The sequence below is a fragment of the Physeter macrocephalus genome, chromosome 7 (assembly GCF_002837175.3).
Source record: "Physeter macrocephalus isolate SW-GA chromosome 7, ASM283717v5, whole genome shotgun sequence".
Lineage (NCBI taxonomy): Eukaryota > Metazoa > Chordata > Mammalia > Artiodactyla > Physeteridae > Physeter > Physeter macrocephalus.
This window is the reverse complement of record NC_041220.1, coordinates 25,039,252-25,051,042: the sequence shown is the minus strand read 5'-3', so window position 1 is coordinate 25,051,042 and position 11,791 is coordinate 25,039,252. Positions and strand designations below refer to the sequence as shown.

Here is an 11,791-nt window from a genome sequence, read left to right as displayed (position 1 = left end):
TTTTAATATATTAAGACGTATAATGAATTCTAAAGAAGGGAAAAAAAAAAAGAAAACTGCCTGGAATGTGCAATTGATTTTGCTCACAGATGGTGCACTAGAAAAAAGATTGGAAGACAATAGATTAAATCATCAAGAAAGCTAAAAAGCACCTGCTGCTGTGCCATTAAATACAGAGTCAGTGAGATTAGCAAAGAGAGGTTATTCGCTTACATTATACAATTTTAACTACCTAGAAAGCTCAACACGGACTTCGATATCAATTTTAATACATTATAGGCATTCAATAACTGCTTAATGAGTTGAGTTGACCTTTGATCAGAGAAGGCTGTGTCGGTGCTAAGGTATCAAATAAAATATATTTCGTCTTAAACGAGATAAAGGTAACAAAAAACCTATTAAAAAACAAAATTCAACTGAGTAAATTTTAAAGATCTTATTAGCTTTGTTCAGTGATTCATGAATCGGGCAGCATCCCACCTAGCAGATAGAAAGGAGCTCTGAGGAGCTGTACAAAATGACAGACTTAAGAGGCAGACAGGAGCGGAAACAAGGAAGTTACTCCAGGCAAAAAGCGTGTTGCTTGTTGCAAGGTTACTTTCCTTTCGGAGTTGACGGGAGTCTATCAGGCAAATGACCTCACTAGGACTGATCAGACGATTCCTGATTAATTGGTGTAAGATCTCATTTCTGGGGGAGCCAAAACTGTGATTAAGTTAAATCCCGGTTTAGCGATGTGGGGCTTAGCATAAGCGACTCCACTGGGGTCTGTCATATTGTTTTTAACATTGCTACATCTTTTTCTGCTGAGTACTGCTTATAGTATTGAATCTCTCTGTAAAGTTATTTTCAATATAGGGTTGATAGAATATTTTTCCTAGTTTTGGGGGGTTTTTTGGTCTGCTTGTTTGTTTGGTCTTGGACAGAGAGCCATCTGCCTAAAATGATGTGTATATTGTTGTATCTGAAAAGATAAGGGTCCATCAAAAATGGAATCCATTCTTGCTTTAACTGCTCTTCGTTCTGAGTGTAATTTTAAAATAAACATTTTAGAGAGTGACTCTCAGATATAAAAGTAGTAAAACTATGAAATAGGTTAATTCTCCTATTGGCTTACTAGTGTTCTTACGTCAGAAAATGTTCTGTCTCTTTTGCTTAGTTTCCTCCTTTTTTAATCCAAAACACACAGAAAGGAATGATTTGTTTTCTTGAAAGAATATAGTATTTTAAAAGATCTGGATCCCTTGGATCTTGGGTATCATTTATGAGTAAGATATTATTAGTTGCATTGTGAATTCCTTTTTGCATGCTGTTTTTAAAAGATGTAATCTATGTTAATTTGAGCAAGTAAAATTGTTTTCTGATTTTTCAGTGTCCTCAAAAAGAATAAAAACATATCCTCTTATTTTAGCTCTACAAGATAACTACAAATGTCCTTAAGATGTCTGCTATCCTAAATGAACGAAATCCTATTGAACTTCTACTAACTAGGAGTTTTATTTTCACCTGTGCTAGCATTCTTCTTTCCTCTTAACCACGTTTTACGCATTATTACCAAATCATAGTTCTAAAATCATCTGTTATTTCCACCTTTGTTTTATAGATTTACCATATTGATAATTGGGACCATCAGGTAAGTAAAAGACCCTCTCAGAGAGGATGAGCTATAATCAATTTAGAAATCATCTTTATTTGTCTGATTGGGCAGGGCAAGTATCCTGGTCCCTTCTGTGAGGAAGGAACGCATAATCATTATTTTTATTTTGCAAAGCAGAAAACCAGAAACACTGGAGTGGAACTCATCATGTGCCTAAAGAGCTCTCTCATCCTGGAACTCAACCCTCTGGGAGTTGCATGTTACAATTTTCATGAGTTGAGTAAACGTATCATTCTCCCAGATATCAGAGTGAGAAGATGGAAAACTACCACTGCAACGCAAGTCAGAATTTACTGTCTTAATACCAATGCTTCCTCCAGGAAACTGTACATGAAGAAGCATTCTTCTCAGACTAGTGGACACTTGGCAATCACTTTGGATTAAACTTATTTACACAAACCGGTCCATTAATTGATTCACTTCAGTTGAACAAGTATCTATTGAGCATTTCTTATGTGCTGGGCATTGTGGCAGGGTATTGGACTGAAGAATAAAGAAGGTTTCACAATGTAGTGGATAAGACAGACAAGAAAGCTACAATTTTAAAATTATATGGAGTGATTTAAGAGTACAAGGGAAGGACATTTGGTTTGTCCTGAAGAGGAAGGAGAAATAAAGGAAAGCTTGCTGGAGGATACCGTAGTTGAATCCTGAAATATATACAGGGTTAGCTAGGAGAACAGACTAAAACATTTTACACCAAATCAGCCAGCAAAGCTTTGGAGTGAAAAATTGGCGTGATTACTAGCAGCTCCATGCTTTAAATCTAGCAGTGGTTGCAACAAAATGATTTACAGGAACGGTAAAAAAAAATAAACAGGTTTAATCAAGAAGATGAGATAAGAGATACTGTACTTCTTTTACCAAGAAGAATATGGCAACCATGAGCTGCCTTTGGGCATGCCCCACTTTATCATGTTCTTTAAAGTCTATGTGTTCATATATTCATTTATGCTCAGTTTTAAATTTCAGATAAAAAGCTGATTTTTAAAAATGAAAACAACCTATTTATATTTATTTATTCATGAGAATTCCAAAGGGACAGCAGCAAGATGGGCTCATACAGTTATAAAATGTGTGTGTGTGTGTGTGTATTCACACATCCCAAAGAATACAGCTCTATTTGCATTAAACTTATTAAGTCAAATCAATTTTACAGCCATATGGGCTAGAGCTTTGGCACTGAATTCCTCTTGATCTTCCACCTGGTAAATTTCATTTCCCACTGTGCTTCCCTGCAATTTATTTTTAACACTGTATTTGTCTGGACATCATTAACAAAGAAAATAGCATCCTCCTAAGGTACAGAAGAGCATTTCAGACATTTTAGTGAGAAAACAATCAAATTCACATACTCAGGTCTTTTATCACACAGTCAAATAAAGTTGGATATACATTTTACTCATGAAATCTGGGAATATTTAATAATTAGGTAGACACCAAGGATGTGCCGATCCATGAGCTACATATGGATAAGGAGAAGTCCATATCATATTTCTTACTGCTCCAGAATATATACCTTAGATGGGGAGAATCAATTCTTATTTGTTGAGCATCTGTTATATGCTGGCTCCGTGGTAGGCACTTTGTTATACTTTACTTCATTTGACTTTCAGAACAACACTGTAAGGTGAGGAAATAAAGCACAGAAAAGTGAAGCAGTCTGTTGCCAGTCACATAGCTAGAATTCAAACCAGGATTTCTGACTCCAAGCCAATGCTCTTTGTACTCCACCTGCCTCACTGAGGCTTTCAACAAAATCACACACCATGGAGGGTTAATGACCATAATGTGATTTAGCAGTGACCACGCACACACAAAAAAATTGTGAAAATCCAAGTTGATGAGATAGAAAAGTAGGAGATATTTGTTTTTAAAGGAATTTGAATACGAAATCTGGATATCTGTTTATTGTAAACACAGATTGCCTACTATGTGCCAGGCATTGAGCTACATGCTTTATGGCGATGATCATCAATCCTCAAACTGTATTGAGACAGGCTGGGACCTGGGACCCTTTGCTGCAGTACTTGCACCTGGACACACCTCTCCTCAAGCAACAAAATACAAAGACACTATATGGGACTAAAAATAACTGCCTGCATGCGCAGTTGGGACAAATTCTGGACAAAAGATACAAAGAGACCAAAAACCCAACTACCACTTTTGAAGAGCCAGGAGCAAAAGCAGGGTACTGCGTGTGCCCCCTGAACACAACACACCTAAGGGGTGGGCAAAACACCTAAGCCACCCCTCCAGCCTGATCCCGGACACACCCCTACCCTCACCCCATATAAAGAACAACCTCCCCCCCACCGGCCCCAGCGAGCGAGCAAGTAAGGAAACCTGTTGTTTGCTCTCGCTCCCCACCCTGCTGCAGCAGGGGCCCCCATAAAGCATTGCCTGAATTTCTTGTCTGGCCTCTGATCAATTTCTATTGATTAAGGAGGTCAAGAACCCTGGTTGGTAAGAGTATGAGGTAGATATTGTTATTATATTAGTGAGAGATAAATATGAGAGTTGCCCCCAAGTCTGAGTCCAGAACGTGTTTTGTTCCCAACTACTCTACAGCCTCCTCCCAAATTTCCTTACACGTTGGAAGTAACCAAGTTGTGAGCAACCTCGGAAGTGAGTAGTCCGTCTCAGACAGTATATGTGAGAGAGAAACTGAAAAGTTAGAGATTTTCCATTTAAACAACCTTTTACAAACCTTCTCTCTGCACGTGAATTGGGATTCGTTACTAAAAGCTGCATAACTCACTGTGACTTAAGAACTGATATACTGTCTTCGCCCCTGTACCACCAGGGAAATATCTGCCTTTAGGAGGGAAGTCATTTAAATTTAGAGATTTGAAAATAAAAAATAATAAAAATGTATATCATTCCAAATAAAGAATGTGTCCTAGATTCATTCTTTTGTCAAATGTCATCCAGATCAGAAATTTTAGGTAGGAATCCTATTTGTAAAATAGTCGTTTAAGTACACACTCACTAAATACTATTTTCTATCATGTTAGATTTCATCTGCTGTAAGCTTTGTTATGCTAAAACTGCTCATATTATTTCTTTCCATGGAGCTCAGAATCCCCATCTCAATACCAGGCCTATCTATCAACCTAACTAAATTTCCTATCACAAGAGGCCACGGTGATTTTCTTCTTTTCACTACCACCATGAGGTAGGAAATGGGGAGGGTAATTTTTTCTGGATTTAATGACCACACACTGTCTTAGAAAGCCATGTTCAAGGATTATTGAGAGAACATACCTGCCAATTTTTATGAGATATTGCCACCAACCTTGAATACTTTGAAGGAGTAGCTCCTGAATCTTAGGATATTTATTTATATTTATTTATTCTGGTCTTTGGTTCTGGATTGAGCCCTTGTTTTAAGAGAATAAGAATTGGTTGGACCATTTGGAGGCCTGGTTCTATGTTATGTAGATGGAAATGTCTTCAGGCAGCCAAGTAACTTTTCAATCTCTCCAGAGACCTGTGCAAAGTCCAAGTGCACCCAAAAACCCAAAAGTTTTGATATGATACAAGAGCACCCTGCCTGACCTCTAGCATTCCCTTTTGGTGGTAGGAAGGTGATAATGGTGAAGGAATAACAATCATTCCAGGTAATGGGAGAGTTGATGCTCATATAATACATGGAGATGAATAATATTTGTCTTGAACTGATCTAAGCCAAGTAGTCCACCTACAACTATTAGATTCCTTTTGATAAATATTAGTGACTTCTAATAGTTAGAGGTGGGTGAGAAAATATGTCTTTCCTTCCCCTGCATCGTTAAAATAAAAGCAAGTCTCAGACTGACTTCTGTCACACATACAGATATTTAGTTGCCAGCAGGTATGAAACAAGGGCACGAGCCCTTTTGTATGCCTAAAGAGTCCCTTGGGGGTCCTGACAAAAACTTGACATAAAAAGTTTACCTCAAGGCAAATGTGACCATATTCCAGCTAATCGTATTAATCTGAGTCATGTGATCAAAAATCTGGCTAAACACAGGACCATTAAGGAGTGAGATCAAGGTGGTCAATTCTCTGGGTCAGGGATGAAGGCTAGTCTAGATTCTTGTATCTTATCCACGCACCTTCCTCTGCGGTGTTTCAGCCTATCCACAGTTCTTCAACACCATTCATTTCACCAAAGAAACATAATCTCTAATATCTGTTCCACAACTTAAGAAAATTGCGATATTGAACATTCATAAATAGAGCTGAACCTTGTGTTGGCCACATCTGGAATACATCCTTTTGATGAAATACTAGCTTACCTTCCCTGGAGTGAGTACTGATTAGAGCACTTGACTACACCTAGACTATAGACTTAAGCTAACATTACTGTGATGGAAGAATATTTTTATAGTATAAATGAATATCAAAGATTTGGAGAAGATGTTTCGTTTATTTAAAATTCCATACAACCTATTTAGTAAGTTCTTTCTCACTGTATTTCAAATATAGTCTAAGGTATTAATTTATACAATGCTAAGATCTTAAAATAAAAAGTAAACAATATTGACACTTTCTTAAGAGTTAAAATAAAGTAGAATCTAGCCCATTTATTTACTACTCCTCATCTAATTTCTTAAGGAAATAAGACTGTGGTATAGAAAAAATAACATAAACTTTGGAGTCAGTTAGTCTTGAAGTCAAATCCCGATTTTCCACTTTCCCACTGTGTGAACAAGGATACTTTGCCAAAGCAAAATCTCAGATTCCTCATCTGTTAAACGAAGATAATTTCTATGTCATGGAGTAGTAGAGAGGATTAAATGGAATAACAAACAACATGTTCTTGGCACATTAGAGATAGATATTAAATAGGAATTATCATTATATGTATGATCAGGATGACTTTGAAAATAAAAACAACAAATTGCTAGTAGTCTCATTTTAAATAAGTGGCAGAGTAGGATCTACAATTCAAAAGGCTTAACCTCCAATATTGTTCTTTGTTCTGAGAGGCACATTACTGTACTGGGTTTGTAAAGGGAAGTAGGGCAGAAATCTATTCAGTCTCTGACTGTAGAATACTCATGTTTTTGGTTTTCTTTTTTCCTGCCCTGGTTGCTTTAGAAAGATGTTATTGTTTAATAGCATTTCACCTATGGTAACTGTATCACAATTATAGCATAACATAAAATGAGAGGAATATAGTTAAGGTCGAAAATAAGTTTTTATTGTGGTTGTGGTTTGTGGTTTTATTTAGCTTATTCTGTTCCATTTTGCTGGGTGCAGAAAATGAAATGTAGGCCTATATCCAAATTTCTTAGGCTCTATTCCTTCTCTTAATAAACAGATCAATACTACACTCCTCTACTCCATGGGTATAAGAACCACTTCTCAGAGTGCTTTCTTGAGGACAGATCTTCAATACACTTGCAGTGAAAGACAGAGAATAAAATTGTTGGGCTATTGATTTACCAGCATGGTTTAAAAGGCCATGTCTTACAACAGTTTGCTTTAAAAGGCTATAATCTTCTCATGAGGAAACTCAAGACCTAATCTGTTAAAACCATTTTTAACATTTTAAAACCACACACGACACAGCTTTGCTACTGATTCTCATTAGCCTGATGAGGAATATGTTGACCTGGGACCTTTTGTTTTAACTCCATTTGGGAACGAGAGCTACCCAGCATGCATTAGTACAAAGCAGTTACAAAGGTCATTGCAGAAGTGAGTGCAATGATTACTAATATCCGTTTTGCCGTTTTACCTAAGCACAATGTGTAGCTGCTGTGTTATAGATTAATCGCAAATATTTTGAATGTGATATCTCTTTTTCTTCATAAAAAAGTACAGGTGAAGTGATTACATAGTTGAGTTTGACAGCAGAATAGAAATGCATTTTTCTATGTGACTATTATCAGAAGATAATGAAAAATAAACAATAGTAATGCTTGCTTTATCCATTCCCAAGGAGCTAAAAGAAGTTCCCCATTTCATGAAATTGTCCATGGTGGTCAGCCATTTCTTAAAATTACACCTGTGCAAAAATTACTCCTAAGAGTAAGAGTACACATGGGGATGGGATTCCTAAATTACTCTTCTAAACTTTGCTAGATCCAACTGTGAATTACTCATAAAACTATGCACTCTCAGAGAAGACCTTAAAGATGTTCACCTAATGCAGGCACAAGTTTGCTGTTTAATTTTCTCTGTAGCATTATTTGCAAATTTTCCTTCAGCTTTCCCTGCAACCTCTGCAGTGGTGGGGAACATAGTACTTGGTGAGGTACCACCACGCCTCTGGAGAATCACATGAGCCTGTGCAAAGAACACTAGGCTTAGGTAAAATGCTAATGCTGATTGGTTATTACTAGCTTTGGTGACTTTTGAACTTAGCTTTGCTTATCTGTAAAATGAGGGAGTTGAGGTAAGATAGGTCTTGAAGAAACTCTTTACTTCAGATTAAATGGTTCTGTAATGTCAATGTCTTCAAAACCTCACTGTTTGTTTTTTCCAAAGATTTTCCAGAAGCAAAGATGAAAGCACTGCCATATCCTGCCCAGACTTTCACAATGAGAGTTTTCTAAACTCTCTCATTGTCTAGCTTCTTTCTCCATCCCCTGTGATTCCTACAAACCAGAAATTAGAACTATTTGGGGGGTAAGTATACATAATAAGTGATGCTGAATACTACATTGTATCACAGCAGAAAACTTATTTTCTGGTTGAGCAGCCATGGGTATTGCTCAGATTAAACATTGGACTGAGGGACTGACAGACTGGTTGCTTTGTTGTAAAGTAATTTTCCCCCTTTGCAAGCCAGAGATAGTCACAAAAGGGTTATATTTGCAATTTTTCATGTTCCCCATCAACCACTCACCTCATTGTTTTAGGTGATCATCTGTACCTGGATCAGTAATATCATTAGGGGTTGCAAAATGACAATTATGTAACCCTATAATTTCTTCTACCTTATTAGCTGGCCTTCTTCTGTGTTACTCCTTTCCCAAGCCAGGTAAGTTACCTATGGGCTGTATCCCGTGACATCCAGCCTATTACTTTGCTTGCTCTTAAAATAGCACCATACTGCCTATGCACCTACTGACATTCGACCAGATTTCTTTGTTGTACATATATTCAAGTAATCACTCCAGGATGTTTTCAGTTGCATTGATTAACCTGCAGCCAAGTTTAATCAATCCACATATTACAGCAGGTCTCGATCCCAATTCATTGATTGTTTTTATTAAGCAGCATTATAGGGCTCATGCTATAGAGGACTTCACCCTTATCCTCAGCACCTTAAATGGGGTTGACATTTAGTGTGTGAGATAATTTATTTGCTAAAATATATGCTTGTGACTTATTTATAATAATACCATCTTTAAAATCAGAAATGCCTCTCACCTGATAATCTCTCTGGATTTGTGGATCAGACATTCAGTTCTAAGTCACACATTTCTTTTTTTGTTTTTTAGGCAAGCAGCACCCAGTGTGAAGGATAAGTTGTCTACTTAATATCTTTCATTTCAATAGATATATTTTATACCATAATGGACTTTTAAGAAAGACTTCAGGGCATATGTTAATGTAAAATTTTAAAGTCAATTTTCTCATCTCTGTAATTTGTTTGATTTGTCAATTAATCAAATAAAAAATAAGTTAAATAGTTATACAATGCACAGCTGATTTCATTAGGTTCCAGCCAAATTTGTATTATGACAATGACTTCTTAGGCAGGCCTAATTATTTTAAATTATGTGAAAGGTGTAAGGCACCAATGCATTCAAAGGACCTTTTATGTAGAATGACTCTCACTTTTCTTGGCTTCACGTGAACATAGGTGGTTTTTATTTCCATTCAAGTAGTTAACAGGGTTAACCAGACTTAATAGGAAATGTTTAAGCATGTCGAATGTTGACTTTTTGACAAATGGTCTCTCCATTTAAATTGCTCAGACTATATAACTGTGCAAAAGCAACCTCGGCCTTTTCAACAGCATAGATTCATTTCTTTCCTCTCCAAATTATGCTTAATCATTTTCCTGAAAGTATTTGAACAAAAATTATCTCTTCTGATATTTGTTCCAACACATTGCTTAGAGGGCAAAACGTTAAATAGTAGAGACAAATTTAGGGTAGAAGACTGAATTCCTGTAGTGACTGGGAAACAGTTTTCTTTGACAGAAAATACTCTCTTCCGTTAAGGCCAAAATGGATTAAGTTGTAATTAGTGTTCCCATTTTTGTGGAATTTCAAAAACAAGATGGCATGCTTTACCTAATAAACTGGCTTCCTTATTGGAAACATTTTCATTTTCCCACATAAGTTAGTGAGCATTTAAATCAAAAGAGTTGAGAAGGCAGCCTGTCACAATTTATGGACAGTCAAAAAAAGAGGGAAGGAGATGAATAAACAAATAATAATAATTTTGAAAATGCCTTAAGTACTGACATTGTCATAACTTATCTGAAGACCAAGATAAATGGCTTCAGTAGACATGATATCGTATGCAAGCATTTCCGTATTTCTGAGTTAATGAAAGTTACAAAATGATGAAAATATAGTCCATTCTTACCGTAGTTAAGTACTCTTCTTCTCAATGTTATGGCCATTCTCAGTTCCCACTGGCTAGAAGAAAAAGATAACCTGTTGAGCTTAATCGTACACACTATGCAAGACTATAAGAACTATAAAATATAACTGTAGGGTACGTTACACTCAGGAATTTTGAAATATTTGAGGTGAAAGTAAATTTCTTCAATAAACAAAGATTTTCATCTAAACTTCAATGATTGTAAGAAACGAAGGAAATTGCAATGGAGGTAAACTCATCGTCATTTAATAGAAAGTAGATGGCTTTGGAGTTAGCCAGATACAGATTTAAATCCTGAAATTCCTGCCTACTATTTCAGGCCATTGACTTATCTCTTTCTAAACCTGTGTCAGTAGCCATTATTCTATCCACCTCAGTCAATCAGCTGAAAACTAAATGAACTGATATTTATAGAAGAAATGAAGATACTATGCATATGTAGCCACATTAAACTCCCTAAATAGTTCAATTAGGGAAATACCAAGACTTAAAATAAATTTCTGGCTTTAGAAGTGGAAAATGTGGTAAAATTCTAAGAATACTGGAAGAAAAAAAACAGAAAAATATGTGTTTACCTTGACATAAAAAGAAAGGTGAATAGTCCACAGCTTTTGTTGCTACAATGAATGAGAGATGGAATTTTCCATTTCTGCCTTCTATGTGCCCATGCTGACACCTGCGTAAATAAATGGAATGGATTTGTCTTTGCAATAAAGAGCTGAGTTGTGGCAGAAATAGACTATTGTTGGATCAGTCTTACCAAGAGACAAATTTAGAATGCTCTGACAAATTTGAAAACATCTCCCCAAGTCACATCTGAAGAATACTGATGCTTGTGCAACAAAATAAACCAGAAAATATGTGCTATTACAACATCTTCTTATAAACTTTGCTTGTATCCAATGGTTTGTTTATTTGCATCACAATAAATGGGACTAAAGTTTTCTTCATTTTCCTCTCTGTGCTTCTGATTGAAATATACTTAGGTTGTAAAAATTGTCTCTGCTATATAGCAAGCTTATATATCTTTGGTAATCAAAGTCAGGAAAGACAGAGTTGGACATTCTAATCTTTATCTTAGGAAGCTTTTAAAGAGTATTTTGGGGAGTAGCCAATGAATATCAATATGTAAACACTTTGTCTTTAAACATTTCATAAAGTAAAAATCTTAATCCAATTTTTTTCCACTTTAGAAAGAAGCTTATTAGAGAAAACTTACGTTCATTTCTTTGTTTTATATAGTAAAAATGGTATTTTCAAGATGCACAAATTAATTTTATTCTACCTTAAAATGTTTTATTCCCTCAAAACAATTACTATATATATTAATGGTAATTCTGTCCACAATTTTGTTTCTTTGCTTATCATTTTATGGATTATTAGAGATGTATTGACAATAAGTTCCTTTGAATCTCTTCCTGTTTATATGGCCTCCCCTTAGAGTGGCCCATTGGCTTCCCCATCTGATGATGTCCTTTCTGCTCTCTTGCTTGGTAACTCTCAACAATTACCAAGTGACAATAGGAACACCAAGTTCCTTCTTATCTGTTGTCTCTAACCTAATGTTCAACACAA

General features: G+C 36.0%; 1 long non-coding RNA gene across 1 annotated transcript; it reads right to left on the bottom strand.

The window, feature by feature from the left end:
* Positions 1 to 3,223: 3,223 nt before the first annotated feature.
* Positions 3,224 to 10,875, bottom strand: LOC114486648 (uncharacterized). Its single transcript, XR_003680762.1, has 3 exons — positions 10,792 to 10,875; positions 10,199 to 10,251; positions 3,224 to 3,280 (listed from the first exon to the last, which is right to left on the bottom strand). It is a non-coding gene; the product is annotated as an uncharacterized lncRNA (long non-coding RNA).
* Between the last annotated feature and the right edge of the window lie 916 nt (positions 10,876 to 11,791).